General features: G+C 39.8%; 1 protein-coding gene across 10 annotated transcripts in view; it reads right to left on the bottom strand.

Annotated features, from left to right (window-relative positions):
- The window catches only part of CALN1 (calneuron 1), a 732,697-nt gene that overhangs the window by 577,337 nt on the left and 137,614 nt on the right, over positions 1-17,746 (bottom strand). The window contains exon 1 of one of the 10 annotated variants that reach the window (XM_073012661.1): positions 822-930. The exons of the other annotated variants lie outside the window; for them this stretch is intronic. The gene's annotated coding sequence lies outside the window, so the exon portion shown is untranslated. Of the gene's footprint in view, positions 1-821; positions 931-17,746 lie in introns of those variants that run through there. 10 annotated transcript variants of the gene reach the window in all.

The following is a 17,746-nucleotide window of genomic DNA, read 5'->3' as shown; positions in this document are numbered from 1 at the left end:
ATGTTTATAGAAGCAGAGAAAAAAATTGGGTTTCGTAAAAGCCAAACCGGCAACATTGGATGTCAATCACCTTGGGGATGTCAATCACCTTGGTGGAATGAAACGATGGCATTAGATAAAGAAATAAATACTATAGTACTTCTTTTTTTTTTTTCTATTTTTCTTTCTTTCTTTTTTTCTTTTTTTCTTTTTTTTTGAGACAGAGTCTCCCTCTGTCACCCAGGCTGAAGTGCAATGGCGTCATCTTGGCTCACTGCAACCTCTACCTCCCAGCTTCAAGCAATTCTCCTGCCTCAGCTTCCTGAGTAGCTGGGATTACAGGCACGCACCACCACACCTGGTTAATTTCTGTATTTTTTTATTAGAGACAGGATTTCGTCATGTTGGCCAGGCTGGTCTCAAACTCCTGACCTCAAGTGATCTGCCTGCCTTGGGCTCCCAAAGTGCTGGGATTACAGGTGTGAGCCACCACGCCCGGCCTAACATTGTTTATTCTATTTCATTCTGCCTTGTTGGCATTTGTTGCAATGAGAATGTACTACTTTTCATTTTTTGTACCAAAAAAAAAAAAAAAAAGGTTACAATTTGTAATTTAAATTCTCCACAGGTTATTCATGCACAAATCAAGATGAAGCATCAAATATCTCCAAATATCCCCAACTCTTCAGCCCCATGCCTGGAGACCCCTAGATTTCCCCAGATCCAATGGCCAAGCCTCCAGAGCCTTGGTCCCTGGGGCTGGATGCTAAGTATTTTGAATACCACCTACTATAAAATCCATTACTAAGTAAGATTGATTTTAAATAAAAACGAATTCAGACCATGCGTGATGATGTGCGCCTGTAGTCCCAGCTACTCAGGAGGCTAAGGCAGGAGGATCGCTTGAACCCAGGAGTTTGAGGCTACAGTGAGCTATGATGGCACCACTGCACTCCAGCCTGGGTGACACAGCAAGATCCTGTCTCTAAAAAACAAACAAACAAAGAATTCATCTTTAACTCCAGAGATTAATTTGTACATGTAAATGTTTTATAAAAGTTTATCATAATATCATACACTGGACCAGATGATACCACATTTACATGTGCATCATCACATCATTTACCAGAAGTTTACCAGGTTACCACACTCTGCACTCAGGAAATGCCAACTGAGTAGTGGGGAGAACGAGGAGAAAGAAGTAAAAAGAATTCAAAGGAATAATCTATTTCGTGATCTTTCAGAGCAAAGGTTTAATAGAAACTGTTTGATTTCAAGGTGTTTAAGTGAAAAACATCAGCTTAAGCACGTAAAGTTATAAATTAGTGGAAATTATACATGTAATATCCATGACAAATCACCAAAGAGAAAAAAGATTTTAAGATCATATGACACATTTTTTTTCTTATGCAGTTTTATTCTTAGATTAATTTTTTAAGGCGAGTTCTAGATACATATACTCAGAACAGGATAAAAACAGGAGAGAAAGTTTCCTCATTACCTTGGTAAAGAGCATGTACTGTGTAACTGTAGTGCCATTTCTTCCTTGGACAGGTTTCTGTCATTAACAGAATACAACATGTGACAGTTTCTTAAGTATGTTAATTTTGAGGTATGGTCCAAATGAATAAAACATCCACGTCCAGGACTGGCACAATTAAAGATGTTCACAGCTGCGTTCATTGCTAACTGTGGAAGTGTTATGGATCTTATGTCTGTATCTTATGTCCACCAATTTGATGACTTTTGGCAAGTGATACGCCTACATGGACACCTCCCAGTGAAGGTAGAGAAGATTTGCACCATCTACAGTCACAAGAGTTTCATAGCTTACATATTTCTCAAGTCTGTTGACTTCTCTCCATGGCCAAGAGACCACTCTCAGTCTCCGTCCTTTCTCTACCAGCTTCTCTGGTGGCTTACTAAGCATCACCCCAGGAGGGTGATCTTCTCAAAGCCTCATCTGGTCTGGGTACCACTCTCTCTATAAAATACACTTCCTTCACTTCCTTTTGCTCTCCAGGTAAAGATGCAAGTTCTTTCATGGATAATGATTCTCCATGGTGGCCTGGTTCCAGGGACCTCTCATGTCACACTGTTTTTTTACTGTGAGTTCTCTCTGCCCCTCCACACAACTGGCTGTCATTCTGTCCTGCCTGTGTGCCCAGTCCCTGCCACCTCCAGGATACACCTCTGTGTCCCGTTGTCCTGGGGACTCTCACCCTCCTGCAGCCTTTCTTCCTTTCTTCAAGGAAGAAATTGTACTCATCTTTTTGATCCCAGCCCAGCCATCACCTCCTCAGGCCAGCATCCATTTCCTGGTGTCTGCTCCGAGCAGCTCATATACATTTACCATATTGTGGTAAATGAAGCGGACTTCTAATGAGCAGAGCCCTGGTTCTGTGTTTGCCCAGGCAACTATCCCGTCACAGGCCAGCAGCCTGGCCCAGATATTACTTCATTGCAGGCAATTATAGGCAAGGTAGAAGCACCTGGTTTTAAGGATGTTCTTTTTTTAATTTAAGTTCAGGGGGTACATGTGAAGATTTGTTATACAGGCAAACTTACACCATGGGGGTTTGTCCACAGATTATTTCATCACGCAGGTATTAAGCCTAGTCCCCATTAGTTATTTTGCTGATCCTCTCCCTCCTCCCACCCTCGACCCTCTGATAGGCCCCAGTGTGTTGTTCCTTTCTGTGAGATTATATGACACATTATTTTATTTTATTTTATTATTTTATTTTTGAGACGGAGTCTTGCTCTGTCACCCAGGCTGGAGTGCAGTGGCATGATCTCGGCTCACTGCAACCTCCACCTCCTGGGTTCAAGTGATTCTCCTGCCTCGGCCTCCCAAGTAGCTAGGATTACAGGCAGGCACCACCATGCCCGGTTAATTTTTGTATTTTTAGTAGGGAAGGGGTTTTGCCATGTTGGCCAGGCTGGTCTCAAACCCCTGACCTCAGGTGATCTGCCTGCCTTGGCCTCCCAAAGTGTTGGGATTACAGGCATGAGCCATTGTACCCGACCTAATTTTAAAAAGACAAATAAACATAAACTTACTTTTTTTACAGAAAAAAGTATCAGTCTAGGTTTTATACTTAATAGACACAAAACGTTGAAAGTAAAAGTATTGACAGCAGGCATTCATTGGTGGGAATATGCATTAGCTAAATGTCTGTAACAGGCTACTTGCAACATATGGTAAAAAAAAAAAAAAAAAAAATTTGAGATGGAGTCTTGCTCTGTCACCCAGGCTGGAGTGCAGTGGTGCAATCTTGGCTCACTGCAACCCCCGCCTCCTGGGTTCAAGTGATTCGCCATTCTCCTGCCTGGGCCTCACAAGTACCTGGGATTACAGGCAGGCACCACCATGCGCCCAGCTATTTTTCGTATTTTCAGTAGAGAAGGGTTTTCACCATGTTGGCCAGGCTGTTCTCAAACCCCTGACCTCAGGCGATCTGCCTTGCCTCAGCCTCCCAAAGTGTTGGGATTACAGGCATGAGCCACGGCGTCTGGCACAAAATGTTTTTTTAATTCAAAATTGCAGTAAAAGAAATAAATAAATACGTGATCTATAATGGAGAAAATCTGAAAATTCTTCTAAGGGACATGGAAGGACACTTAAATAGAAGAAAACTTCAATAGAAAAGCATACCTCATTACCAGAAAAGAAAAGACTTTTGTAAAGATATCAAATCGCTCAATTAATTTCAAAATTCTAGGCAATCACAACAGAACAGCGAGGTTTAGATTAGAATTTGCTCAAACAATTCCTTTTTTTTTTTTTTTTTGAGACGGAGTCTCACTCTGTCGCCCAGGCTGGAGTGCAGTGGCCAGATCTCAGCTCACTGCAAGCTCCGCCTCCTGGGTTTACGCCATTCTCCTGCCTCAGCCTCCCGAGTAGCTGGGACTACAGGCGCCGCCACCTCGCCCGGCTAGTTTTTTGTATTTTTTAGTAGAGACGGGGTTTCACCCTGTTAGCCAGGATGCTCTCGATCTCCTGACCTCGTGATCCGCCCGTCTCGGCCTCCCAAAGTGCTGGGATTACAAGCTTGAGCCACCGCGCCCGGCCTTGCTCAAACAATTCTAAAATTTGTCTGTAAGATTCAATATTTACAGAGTCAAAATAATTAATGGGGAGAACTACCTCTACCTGAGCTTAAAGACACCATAAATCTATAAGAATTACAACTATAGATGTATCTATAATTGTCATACTAATTCTGGAGAAGAAATAAAAATAATGTTTATGATTTAGTATTTTGTTCCTATACCTCCCTTTGAAATGTAAGCTTCATAAGGAAAGGAGTTTTTTCTCTCTCTCTTTTTTAACTAATACAGCACAGATTCTTAGAAAAGTGCCTAGCAAAGTATTTGTTGAGTAAATGGATGAACAAAACAGAGAGTTATATTCTCAGTACAGAAATAGACACACAGATTCTCAGGAATTCTGAATATTGATAAAGTGTATTTCAAATTAGAAAAGAAACAACAGTGACAGGTAAGTGAGGTATGGGTGTGTTAACTTAGCTTGATTTAATCCTCCCACATTGTATTCATATATCAAAACATCACACTGTGCCCCATAGATGTATAAAATTATGATTTGTTATTCAAAAGTAATATTGGTATTTGAGACCAGCCTGGCCAACATAGTGAAACCTGGTCTCTACTAAAAACACAAAAATTAGCCGGGTGTGGTGGCACACACCTGCAATCCTAGCATTTTGAGAGGCCAAGGCACGTGGATCACCTGAGGTCAGGAGTTCAAGATCTGCCTGGCCAACATGGTGACACCCCGTCTCTACTAAAAATACAAAAATTAGCCAGGCCTGGTGGCGCATGCCTGTAATCCCGGCTACTTGGGAGGCTGAGGCAGGAGAATCACCTGAACCCAGGAGGGTTCAGCAAGACCCCATCTTGCCACTGCACGCCAGCCTGGGTGACAGAGTGAGACTTTGTCTCAAAAAAAAGAAAAAAAAAAAAGAATTATATCTTCAGTGTATATAGAACTTATAAATCAGTGGGAAAAACAACAATAAAATAACTAGCAAAGTACATAAAATGAGAAATACATTTTCTAAAACATGTTTATTTGATTTATTTATTTTTTGAATAGGGCCTCGCTCTGTCACCCAGGCTGGAGTGCAGTGGTGTAACCTCAACCTCCTGGGCTCAAGCGATCCTCCTACCTTTGACTCCTATGTAGCTGGGACTATAGATGCATGCCATCACTCCTCTGCAAATTTTTTAATTTTTTTGTAGACACAGGGTCATTCTATGTTGCCCAGGCTGGTCCCAACTTCTGAGCCCAAGGGATCATCTCACACTGGTCTCCCAAAGTGCTGGGATTACAGACGTGAGCCACTATGCCTGACCTAAAAAGTGTGTAAGATCACAAATAATCAGAGAAACATTATCTAATGCAAAGACGTGGAATTATTCTACAGTACTGGCAAAGCTTAAAAATACAGGGAAAATCCACTGTGAGTGAGAGTACATGAAAATGTGCCCTCTTGCTCAGTTGGTGAAATTCTAAATTATACTTTATCATTTCAAGAAGAAAATTAGACAAGCATCAAAATTTTAAATGCACATGGGCATACCCTTGGATTCCCTAAATCCAATTCTAAGTATTTATCCTAAAAGGATAATCAGTCAATTGCACAAAGACATATTCGTAAGGATGTGGAATAAAGCATTGCTCATATTAGCTTGCAGTGAGCTGAGATCCGGCCACTGCACTCCAGCCTGGGCGACAGAGCGAAACTCCGCCTCAAAAAAAAAAAAAAAGAAAAGAAAAATGAGAAGCACAGGAAATGTCTATTGACTAAAGTATGGTACATTCCTATAATGAATACTATTTTTTATCTTTTTTATTTTTTAATTTAATTTTTTATTTTATTTTATTTTATTTACTTCTGAAATGGAGTCCCACTCTGTCGCCCAGGCTGGAGTGCAGTGGTGCCATCTTGGCTCACTGCAACCTCCACCTCTGGGGTTCAAGTGATTCTCCTGCCTCAGCCTCCCAAATAGCTGGGATTACAGGCGCATACCACCATGCTAATTTTTACATTTTTAGTAGAGATGGGGTTTCCCCATGTTGGCCAGGTTGGTCTCAAACTCTTGACCTCAGGTGATCCACCTGCCTCAGCCTCCCAAAGTGCTGGGATTACAGGCATGAGCTACAGTGCCTGATCTATTTTTTTTTCTTTTCAAAAATTTCAACAGCTATTGGGGTACAAGTGGTTTTTGGCTGCATGGATGAATTCTGCAGTGGCGAATTCTGAGGTTTTAGTGCACCGGTCATCTGAGCCGTGTACATTGTACCTAATATGTAGCTTTTTAGCCCTGGCCCCCCTTCCACTCTCCCACTTCTGAGTCTCTAAAGTTCACATATAATGAATATTATTAATTGACATGGAAAAGTCTCTCTTGTTTAATGACTAAAGCAAGTTTCAAAATAGTGTGTCCACTATGATAACTATTCAAAGTTGCATCTAAATTGCATGTATATGACCTGGCAGTTTCTTTCTCAGGAATGCAACCAACAAAAAAAAGGAATTGATATGCTCACAAAAGACATGCACTAGAATATTTACAGCAGCACTATACAGAATAGCCCCAAGCTGGAAACCACACAAAAGCCCATCAACAATAAAATGGATAAATAAATTATGATATAGTCACACAAATGGGAAAGAATATACCACAACAATAGTGAATAAATGACAACCTCCTACAACCAGATGGATGAACCTCATAAATATAATGTTGAGTCAAAGAAGGCAGATAGGGCAGAAAGCATGCTTCATGATTATATTTTAACAAAATAATTTTTTAAAAAAAGGCAAAAGTAACCTATGTCATTAGAAGTCAGGATACTAGTTAACTTGGATTGGTGGAAGCAGGTTGGGACTAGAAGCAGATACAAAGATAGCATCTGGGGTCACACCTGTAATCCAAACACTTTGGGAGGCTGAGGCAGGAGGATTGCTTGAGGCCAAGAGTTCGAGATTAACCTGGGCAACATAGTGAGGCCCTGTCTCTACAAAAACAAAAAATCAGCTGGGCGTGTTGGCATGCACCTGTACTCCTAGCTACTCACTCAGAAGGCTAAGGTGGGAGGATTGCTGCAGCCCAGGAATTTGAGACCAGCCTGGGCAACAGAGTGAGCTCCCATCTCTACAAAAATTAATTTAAAAATTAACTGGGCATTGTGGTGCATGCCTGTGGTTCCAACTACTTGGGACACTGAGACGGGAGGATGGCTTGGGCACAGTATTTCAAGGTTACAGAAGCCTATGATTGCGCCGCTGCACTCCAGCCTGGGTGGCAGACTGAGATTCTGTCTCTACAAATAAAAATAAAAATAAAAATTAGCCAGGTATGGTGGCACACGCCTGTAGTCCCAGCTATTCAGGAGGCTGAGGCAGGAGGATCGCTTGAGCCCAGGAGTTCAAGGCTGGAAGAAACTCCGATTGCACCACTGCACTCCAGCCCAGGTGACAGAGCGAGACTTTGTCTCTTAAAAATATACATATAGGCTGGGTGTGGTGGCTCACACCTGTAATCCCAACACTTTGGGAGTCCTGAGGCAGGCGGATGACGAGGTCAGGAGATCAAGACCATCCGGGCTAACACAGTAAAACCCCATCTCTACTAAAAATACAAAAAAGTAGCTGGGCATGGTGGCGGGTGCCTGTAGTCCCAGCTACTCAGGAGGCTGAGGCAGGAGAATGGCATGAACCCGGGAGGCGGCACTTGCAGTGAACCAAGATTGCGCCACTGCACTCCAGCCTGGGCAACAGAGCGAGACTCTGTCTCAAAAATAAATATATATATATATATATGCGTGTGTGTGTGTGTGTGTATATATGTGTGTATATATATCTATGTGTGTGTATATATATATACGTGTGTGTATATATATCTATGTGTATATATATCTATGTGTATATATATCTACGTATATATATATATCTATGTGTGTGTGTGTATATATATATCTAGGATGCCAGTAATGTTCTGTTAACTGTTAACTGATTGGGTGCTGGTAACGTAGATATATTCAGTTTGTGGAAAGCTGTACACTTGTGATTTGTGCACTTTTTACATACATACACCAAGGGTATATGTGCACAGAAAGCCAGAAAGCACGTAAGATGGCAGGAAGGATGTCGGCAGAAATATTAATAGTGGTGCTATATAGAAATGGGATTCTGCATGACTTTGGCTTCTTTTTGTGTGCTTGTATCATTCAAATGTTCCCAACTGAGTATGTGATAATGGTAACTTTATATACAATAAAATACAAAGAAAGAATGAAAATAAGTCTACTGAGCATTCGACTCAAGAAATTAGAAAAATCATCAAAAATGAAAAAGTAGAATGAATAAAGTAATAAAGATATGAGCTACAAAACCATCAGATCATACGGAGGTTGTCTGAAAGTGGCTGATACACTGTCTCCCAAATGACCATTAAAGAACTCATGAATTTATACAAGAAGACAAAGTGAAAAATGACACTTCAGCCATAAGCCAAAGCCAAGGGGAAATTTCTGCTGATTTCACCATCACAGAGAATGGTTTGAAACCTCCCTCTTTTTTTTTTTTTTTTTTTTTTTGAGATGGAATCCTGCTCTGTTGCCCAGGCTTGAGTGCAGTGGTGCCATCTCAGTTCACTGCAACCTCCACCTACCGGGTTCAAGCGATTCTCCTGCCTCAGCCTCCTGAGTAGCTGGGATTACAGGAGCCCACCACCACACCCAGTTAGTTTTTGTATTTTTAGTAGAGACGTGTTGGCCAGGCTGCTCTCAAACTCCTGACCTCAAGTGATCTGCCCACCTCTGCCTCCTAAAGTGCTGTGATTACAGGCATGAGCCACTGTGCCCAGCCTGAAAACTCATTTTAAAAACAGATGTATTGAAGTATTATTGACACACAATAAGGTTCATGTAAAGTGTACAATTTGTAAGCTGATAAGTTTTATACCTGTATACACCTGTGAAACCATCACCACAATCAAGATGGTAAACACGTACATTACCCAAAATGTTATATATATATATATATGTATTTTTTGTTTGTTTGTTTTTGAGATGGAGTTTCGCTCTTGTTGCCCAGGCTGGAGTGCAATGGCAATCCCTGCTCACCTCAGCCTCCGCCTCCCAGGTTCAAGCAATTCTCCTGCCTTGGCCTCCCAGTAGCTGGGATTACAGGAATGTGCCACCACACCTAGCTAACTTTGTATTTTTAGTAGAGACGGAGTTTCTCCATGTTGGTCAGGCTGGTCTTGAGCTAGACCTCAGGTGATCCGTCCACCTCGGCCTCCCAAAGTGCTGGGATTACAGACGTAATCCCTCCCTTCCATTTCCTCATTCTCTCCTTTCACTCATAGGAATTACCATAGTTTGCATTTTCTAGAACTTTATAGAACTGTGCTATATGTACTTTTGTTGTCTGGCTTCTTTATCTCAGCATAATTATTCTGAAATTCATCCATGTTGTGACTAACAATGGTTTTCTGAGTCGTATTCCATTGTATGAATACACCACAATTTGTTAATCCACTAACCTATTGATGGCCATTTAGCATGCTTTCAGTTTCTGACTATCACAAATAAAGCTGCAATTAGTAGTCACACTTGAGTCTTTCCAAGACTATATGCTTTTATTTATTTTGGTTAAATACCTAGAAGTGTAATGTACATCATACAAAAAATGTATGTGTATTATTTTTAAAACTGCCAAACACTGTTATACAAACTAGTTGTACCATTTTACATTCCCACCAGTCATGCATGAGCATTCCAGTGACTCTTCGTTTTCACCAACACTTGGCATAGTCATTTTAACTTTAGACGTTTTAATAGGTATTTAATGACGTCTCATTGTAGTTCTCATTTGCATTTCCCTAATGATCAATGATGTTGAATATCTTCTCAGATGCTTATTTACCATCCGTGTATCTTTTTTGCCATATGTATTTTACCTATTTTTTGGGCTTCTCCTCATGTCTTTTACCCATCTTTAAATTGGTAGTCTGTTTCCTTATTATTAAATTTCAAGAGCTCTTCACATGTTTTACACATAAGTCCTTTATCAGATATGCGATTGACTTTCGGTGGCTGAGGCGGGTGGATCACGAGGTCAGGAGATGGAGACCATCCTGGCTAACACAGTAAAATCCCATCTCTATTGAAAATACAAAAAATTAGCCAGGCAGAGTGGCACATGCCTGTTCCCAGCTACTTGGGAGGCTGAAGCAGGAGAATGGTGTGAACCCGGGAGGCAGAGTTTGCAGTGAGCCAAGATGATGCCACTGCACTCCAGCTTGGGTGACAGAGCAAGACTCTGTCTCAAAAAATAAAATTAAATTAAATTAAATTAAGATATGCGATTGACAAATATTTTTTCTTAGTCCATGGCTTGTCTTTTCATTCTCTTGACAGTGTCTTTCAAAGAGAGAGCTCTTGGCCGGGCATGGGCTTACGCCTGTAATCCCAGCACTTTGCGAGGTCACGGTAACAGATTACTTGAGGTCAGGAGTTTGAGACCAGCCAGGCCAACATGGTGAAACCCCATCTCCACTAAAAATACAAAAAAATTAGCTGGGTGTGGTGGCATATGCCTGTGATTCCAGCCACTCGAGAGGCTGAGGCATGAGAATCACTTGAACCTGGGAGGTGGAGGTTGCAGTGAGCCAAGATCACCCCACAGAACTCCAGCCTTGGCGACAGAGCGAAATTCAGTCTCAAAACAAAACAAAACAAAACAAAACAAAAACAAAAACAAAGAGAAAGCTCTTAATTTTGATAAAGTCTGGTATATTAATTTGTTCTCTTATTAATAATGCTTTTGATGTCCTATTTTTAAAATATGTGCCTAACCTAGGGTTGCAAAGGTTTTCTTCTGTATTTCCTTCCAGAACTTTTAGGATATCATGCTTTACATTTAAGTCTATGATCCATTTTGAATTAAGTTTTGTGAGATGTAAGGATTGAAGTATGTATGTTTGCATGTGTGCATATGGCACAATCTGGCTGTGTCCCTACCCAAATCTCATCTTGTAGTTCCCATAATCCCCTAAACGTGTTGTGGAAGGGACCAGGTGGGAGGTAACTAAATCATGAGAGCACTTACCCTGATGCTATTCCCATGATAGTGAGTGAGTTCTCATGAGATCTGATGGTTTTATAAAAAGATTCTCCCCCTTTTGCTTGGCACTTCTCCTTCATGCCACCATGTGAAGAAGGACGTGTTTGCTTCCCCTTCCACAATGATTATAAGTTTCCTGAGGCCTCCCTAGCCATGTGGAGCTGGGAGTCAGTTAACCTCTTTCCTTTATAAATTACCCAGTCTTGGGCAGTTCTTTATGGCAGCAGGAGAATGGACTAATGTAGCATGTATATATGCATATATGTGTATGTATTATGCATGCATGTATTCCATACAGATAACTAGTAGTTCCACCACATTTCATTGATAAAACTATGCTTTCTCCACTGAATTGCCTTTGCATCTTAGTCCAGGAATCAATTCAGTTGGCTTCCATTTCTGGGTAAGATAAAGTAAGCATGCACGACCCTTGCTCTCCCCATGAATGCAGCGATAAAATCAGGGCAGAATGCATGGAGCAGCTATTCAAGGACTCTGAACACATACACTAACAGGCAGATTGGGAAAGAAGATGAAAATTCACTAAACAACCACACTGGTAGAGAGTTTACCATTTCCTCCTTCTGGCATTTCTGGGATTGAATTCAATGCCGCCTGAAAGTTGAATGTAGGTATTAGCAAAACAGGGAAGGCTCCAGGAGACACCTCTCATTCTGGCTTGATGAATGGATACATGGTTTCCTAATACTCAGAATGTGAAAATCCCCTATGATTCTTTCTTTCTTTTCCTTTTCTCTACCGTCTTGCACCTCGGCCCCCAAATAATTCATGACAGCAGAAGCAGTCATGGCGGGGGGGACGGTAGGAGTCTCAAACTCTGAGGAAAATGAACCTTACTCTCCAGTAAGATAATATGTGGTCCCAAAAGGATGGGAAAAACTTCTGTGGCTTTTTCTGTGTCTGTCCTCTGTTTGCTTGGCCCCAACACAACTGTAGTTGCAGAAAGCATGCAGCAGATTGGGGTTAACTAAAGCTGCAACTTTATAGCTGGGGGGCCAACAAAGGCAGTACCAAGAAAAGGGAAAGTACTGATAAGATCATGGATAGGGAAAAGTTCGCTAAAGTAACTACTTTGAGTTGTTTATAAATATTTGGGCTCAATTTCATATCAGTATATTGATCCAATCCTAAAGTACATTTATAGACTTTGAGAACTGAACAGTGGAGTAGACAATAGCTGTGGTGCCAAACTAGTCACTGGTGTCACACACAGGGGACAGATCTGAATAGCAATGCAAAAGCTTTGGAAACTTAACTGAAATTGGAACCATAACCAATATAAAATTGGTCAGAGCTTGAGTCCTGGATCCAACCAGACTGATCGCCTACTAAAATAAAACCAAAAATGTCTACATTATCCAACGTGTAAACATGACCCTGAATCACAAAACAAAATATTCAAAATGTCAAGGATACAACTTTAAATTCCCAAAATGCAATGAACCAAGAAAATCCAACAATGTTTGGGTGAAGGTAACCAACACATCCCCAGGGTGCCAAAATGACAAGGATGTTGGAATTATCTGGCAAATTATCTGGCAAAAAGGTAGCTACCAGAAAATGCTCCAAGAAACAATGGAAAACACTTTTGAAAAGAACAGAAAAACAGAAAGTCTCAGCAAAGAAGTAGAAGATACGAAGAATGACCCTGTGGAAATTTTAGAACTGAAAAATACAATAACCAAAATTTTAAAAACACACTTAACCAGCTTTGTGTGACATAACCAAAGAAAGAGCCAGAGAATCTGAAGATAGACCTATAGAAATCATGCAATCTGAGCAACACAGAGAAAAAAGAAAGTTTGGGGGAAAAAATGTGCACAGAGCCTCAGGGACCTGTGGAAAAATTCCAATACTATTTGTGTAATTAGAGTCCCAAAGGACAGAAAAAAATATATATGCTGCAGAAAAAATATTTTAAGACATGATGGTTGAAAACTTTTCAAATTTTGTAAAATACAGACTCTCTCCAAATTAAAATGGTCTGACTTAGGATTTTTTGACTTTACAATGGTACAAAATGAATAATCAATAGAAACCATACTTTCAGTACCCATACAACCATTTTGTTTTTCACTTTCAGGACAGTATTCAATAAACTACATGACATATTCAACACTTTATTACAAAATGGGCTTGTGTTAGGTGATTTTTCCCAACTATAAGCTAATGTAAGTGTTCTGAAGATGTTTTAGGTAAGCTAGGCTAAGTTACAATGTTTGGTAGGTTAGGTGTATGAAATGCATTTTCAACCTAAAGATCCTTTCAACTTAGGGTTGGTTTATCAGGATGTAACTCCATCATAAGTCAAGGGGCATCTGTATATAAATCTATGGATTCAGTAAGCTCATAGAATCAGAAACAGAGGAAGTCCCAAGAAACTCACATGAAGACACACCATAAACATGAGAACTAAGATAAAGAAAAACATCTTGAAAGTACACAGAGAAAAATGATGCATTGCTTGTAGAAAAGCAGTGATTCACATAACTGTGGATTTCTCACGTGGAATCATGAAGGCCAGATGGAAGTGGAAAAATATTTTGAAAGTGCGGAAAGGAAAGAATGCTAAACCAAGAATTCTATATCCAGTGGAAATACCCTTCAGGAATGAAGGTGAAATAAAGACATTCTCACATGCAAGAAAACAAAGAGAATTTCTTGCCAATGGATCTGCTCTAAAACAGTTGCTGAATGAGGTTTTTCAGACAGAAGGTGAATGACGCAGAAAGGAAACCTGACACCCTGGAGAATGAAGAAAAATGACATAAAAGGAAATATCCAGGTGAATGTAATACACTATTCTTCTATTGAAATGTTTAACAGGCCAGGTGAAGTGGCTCACGCCTATAATCCCAGCACTTTGGGAGGTTGAGGCAGACAGATCACCTGAGGTCAGGAGTTCAAGCCCAGCCTGGCCAACATGGCAAAACCCCGTCTCTACTAAAAATACAAAAGTTAACTGGGTGTGGTGGTGGGCGCCTGTAATCTCAGCTACTCGGGAGGATGAGGTAGGAGAATAGCTTGAACCTGGGAGGCAGAGGTTGCAGTGAGCCACGATTGTGCCACTGCACTCCAGCCTGGATGACAGAGAGAGACTCTGTCTCAAAAAAAAAAAAAAAAGAAAGAAAGAAAAGAAAAGAAAGAAAGAAAAAGAAGAAAGAAAACTAGAAACACAAAGGCACTTTCTCAACCTTATAAAGGACATCTGCACCAAAACTTCAAACAAACTTAAAGCTAGCATCATTTTAATGATGAAAGATGGGTGCTTTACCTCTAAGATCAGGAACAAGGAAATGGTATCCCCTTTCCAATTATATCCAAAGTTGTTCTGGAGATTCAAGCCAGCGCAATGAAGTTCCTCATGTATCACATTCCCCCAAGCATGAGGTTATTTAATGTTTTGTTTGAAATTATTATCACATATTTTGCTCAGATGAAGACCTGTAAATAGCTCAACCTCTGAATTTCAATTTTACCTGAATACTACTGGGATCATCTGTAAACACTGTGATTCTTATAAATTCAAGCAATTTTTACATATAAATATGGATCTAATTTTCCATGTATGTTAAAAAATCTATCAACAAAAATTATTTATACTTATAAAAAACTTAAAAAATGTGAAAAAGGCATCCAGATTGGAAAAAAAAAAAAGATTGTCTTTATTTACAGATGATATGGTAGTTGTGTTAATTTGTTATTGCTGCATAAAAAATTACCATCATCAGTGGCTTAAACACCCATTGTCTTGCAGTTTCCGTAGGGCAAAAGTCTTGGCGTGGCCCAGCTGGGCCCTTTTCTCAGGGTCTCAAAAGGCTGAAATAAAAATGTTCAGTGAGCTCTATTCTCATCTGGAGTCTTGACCAGAGAAAAGAATCTGCTTTCAATGTGGTGGCTCACACCTGTAATCCCAGCACTTTTGGAGGCCAAGGCAGGAAGATTGCTTGAGCCCAGGAGTTTGAGAACAGCCTGGGCAACATAGTAGACCCTGGCTCTGCAAAAAAATCAAACAGATTAGTCGAGTGTGGTGGTGCACACCTGTAGCCCCAGCTACTCGGGAGGCTGAGGTGGGAGGATTACTTGAGCTCTGGAGGTCAAGGGTACAGTGAGCTGTGACTGGGCCACTGTATTCCAGCCTGGCAAAACAGCAAAACCCCACCCCCAAGAAAAAAAAAAAAAGGAAAAGGAAAAAATAAAAGAATCTGCTTTCAAAGCGTAACATAAAATTAAGCATATATAAAAATATAGACTTTAAACATTTTGAGACAGGGTCTTACTATATTACCCAAGCTGGTCTTGAACTCCTGGCCTCAAGGAATTCTGCTTTGGCGTCCCAAAGCACTGGGATTACAAGCATGAGTCACTGTGCCTGGTCTCAAATATATAATTTTACTTATTTTAAAGTATATAATTCAGTGTTTGTTAGTATATTTACCATGTTGTATAACTATTACAATTATCTAATACTAGAACATTTCCACCACCCCAGATAGAAATCTCATTCTTCCCATTTTCCCCTTCTCCCCATCCCAGGGAAACCACTTATCTACATTTCATCTTGATGGATTTGCCTATTCTGGATATATCTTATAATTGGAATCATACCATATACAGCCTTCTGTGTCCAGTTTCTTCGCCTAGCATAATGTTTTTAAGGTTTAGCCAAATATGTATTTTGTTCCTTTAGTTGGCTGGTCAATATCCACTTTATGGATATACCATCTTTTGTTTATCCTTCATCAGTTGATGGACATTTGGGTTGTATTCAATTTTTAGCTATTGTCAATAATTCTGCTACAAGCATTTACATACAAGTTTTTGTGTGAACATATGTTTTCAATTCTTTTGTGTGTATATCTAGGAGTAGAATTGCTGGATCCTATGGTAACTCTATGTTTACCCTTTGAGGAATGTCAAACTGTTTTCCAAAGTGACTTAACATTTTACACTACAACGCAAAAGGTTTACAATGTCTCCACATCCTTTCTGACACTTCTTGTTGCTGTTGTTATCACCATCCTAGTGGGTTTTGATCTTATTGTGGTTTTGACTTGTATGTCTCTAATGACTGATGATTTTGAGCATCTTTCATGTGCTTATTAACCACTTGTGTATCTTCTTTGGAGAAATATCTACTCTCATTAAATCTGTCCATTTTTAATTTAGTTGTTGGCCTTTTTGTTGTTGAATTTTGCAAGTTCTTTATATTCTCTACATTACACCAGTATACCATACTTTATTTGCAAATATTTGATCCCATTCTGTGGGTTATCTTTTCACTTTCTTGATGGTGTCATTTGATTCACATAAGTTTTGGATTTTGACGAAATCCAGTTTATCTATTTCTTACATTTGTTGCTTGGACTTTCTAATTCACATTTAGGAAATTGCTGCCTAACCCAAGTCATGAGATTTACACCTGTTTCCCTCTAACAATTTTATAACTTTAGCTCTGGCATTTGAAGTTAAATTTTGTATATGTTATGAGGTAGGTATCCAACTTTCTGTTTTTTGCATGTGGACATTCAGTTGTCTCAACATTTTTTGTTGAAAAGACTGTTCTTTCCTCCATTAAATGACCTTGGCACCCTTGTCGAAAATCAATTGACCAAAATGTATAGGTTTTCTTTTTGGACTCTCAATTCTATTCCATAGCATGTATTTTTATACTTATGCCAGTGCCACACTGTTTTGACTACTGTAGCCTTGTAGTAAGTTTTGAAATCAGAAAGTGAGTCCTCCAACATTTTTCTCCTTTTTAAGATTGTTTGTCTAGTCATGGTTCCTTGAATTTCTATATGAATATTAAGATTAGCTTGCTTATTTTTGCACAAAGGCAGTTAGAATTTTGACAGCAGTGGCACTGAGTCTGCAGATCAGTTTGGGGAATCTTGTCTTCAGTTTTTTTTTAGACATATTTTCCTTTAGCTTTTAAAACATTTTATACATAGCTGATTAAAGTCTTTGTCTAGTAAGTTCACCATCTGGGCTTTCTCAAGGGTAATTTCTGTTGATTGCTTTTTTACTCTGTGGGTAATATGGGCCACATTTTCGTGTGTGTGTGTGTGTGTGTGTGTGTGTGTGTTTGCATGTATTGTAATTTTTTATTGAATGCTGAACATTTTTACTATTATAAAAGAATAATTATGGAAATTAAATACCCCTTGCCTATGGTTTGTTGTTGATGCTTAGTTTAGTTATTGTTTGTTTAACAACTTCTCTGAACTAATTTTGTAAAGTCTGTATTATCTGTCATATGTGGGTATTGACATCTTTGTTCGGTTAGCTTAGTGGTCAGCTAATGACTGGACTGAGATTTCCTTAAACTTATGAAACCCCAAATTTCCCAGTCTTTCCAGAAGAGCTCTGTAAGTTTCTCCAACACTCAGCCAAGCAGTTGACAAGTGTGACATAGTCTTTATTTTCTACCTGCCTAGAAGTTGAAGGTCAGCCAGAGATGAGCACTTAGGGCCTCCTCAGATCCTTCCTGGGCATATTCACAGCTCTGGGAATCAGTGTTAACTTCTAAATTCCCAGGAATATGTTAGAGCTTTTCAAAATCCCCCTTCCCCCAAAGC

Source organism: Chlorocebus sabaeus, chromosome 28 (assembly GCF_047675955.1).
Source record: "Chlorocebus sabaeus isolate Y175 chromosome 28, mChlSab1.0.hap1, whole genome shotgun sequence".
NCBI lineage: Eukaryota > Metazoa > Chordata > Mammalia > Primates > Cercopithecidae > Chlorocebus > Chlorocebus sabaeus.
The sequence above is the reverse complement of the archived record's forward strand: the minus strand, read 5'-3'. Positions and strand labels throughout refer to the sequence as shown.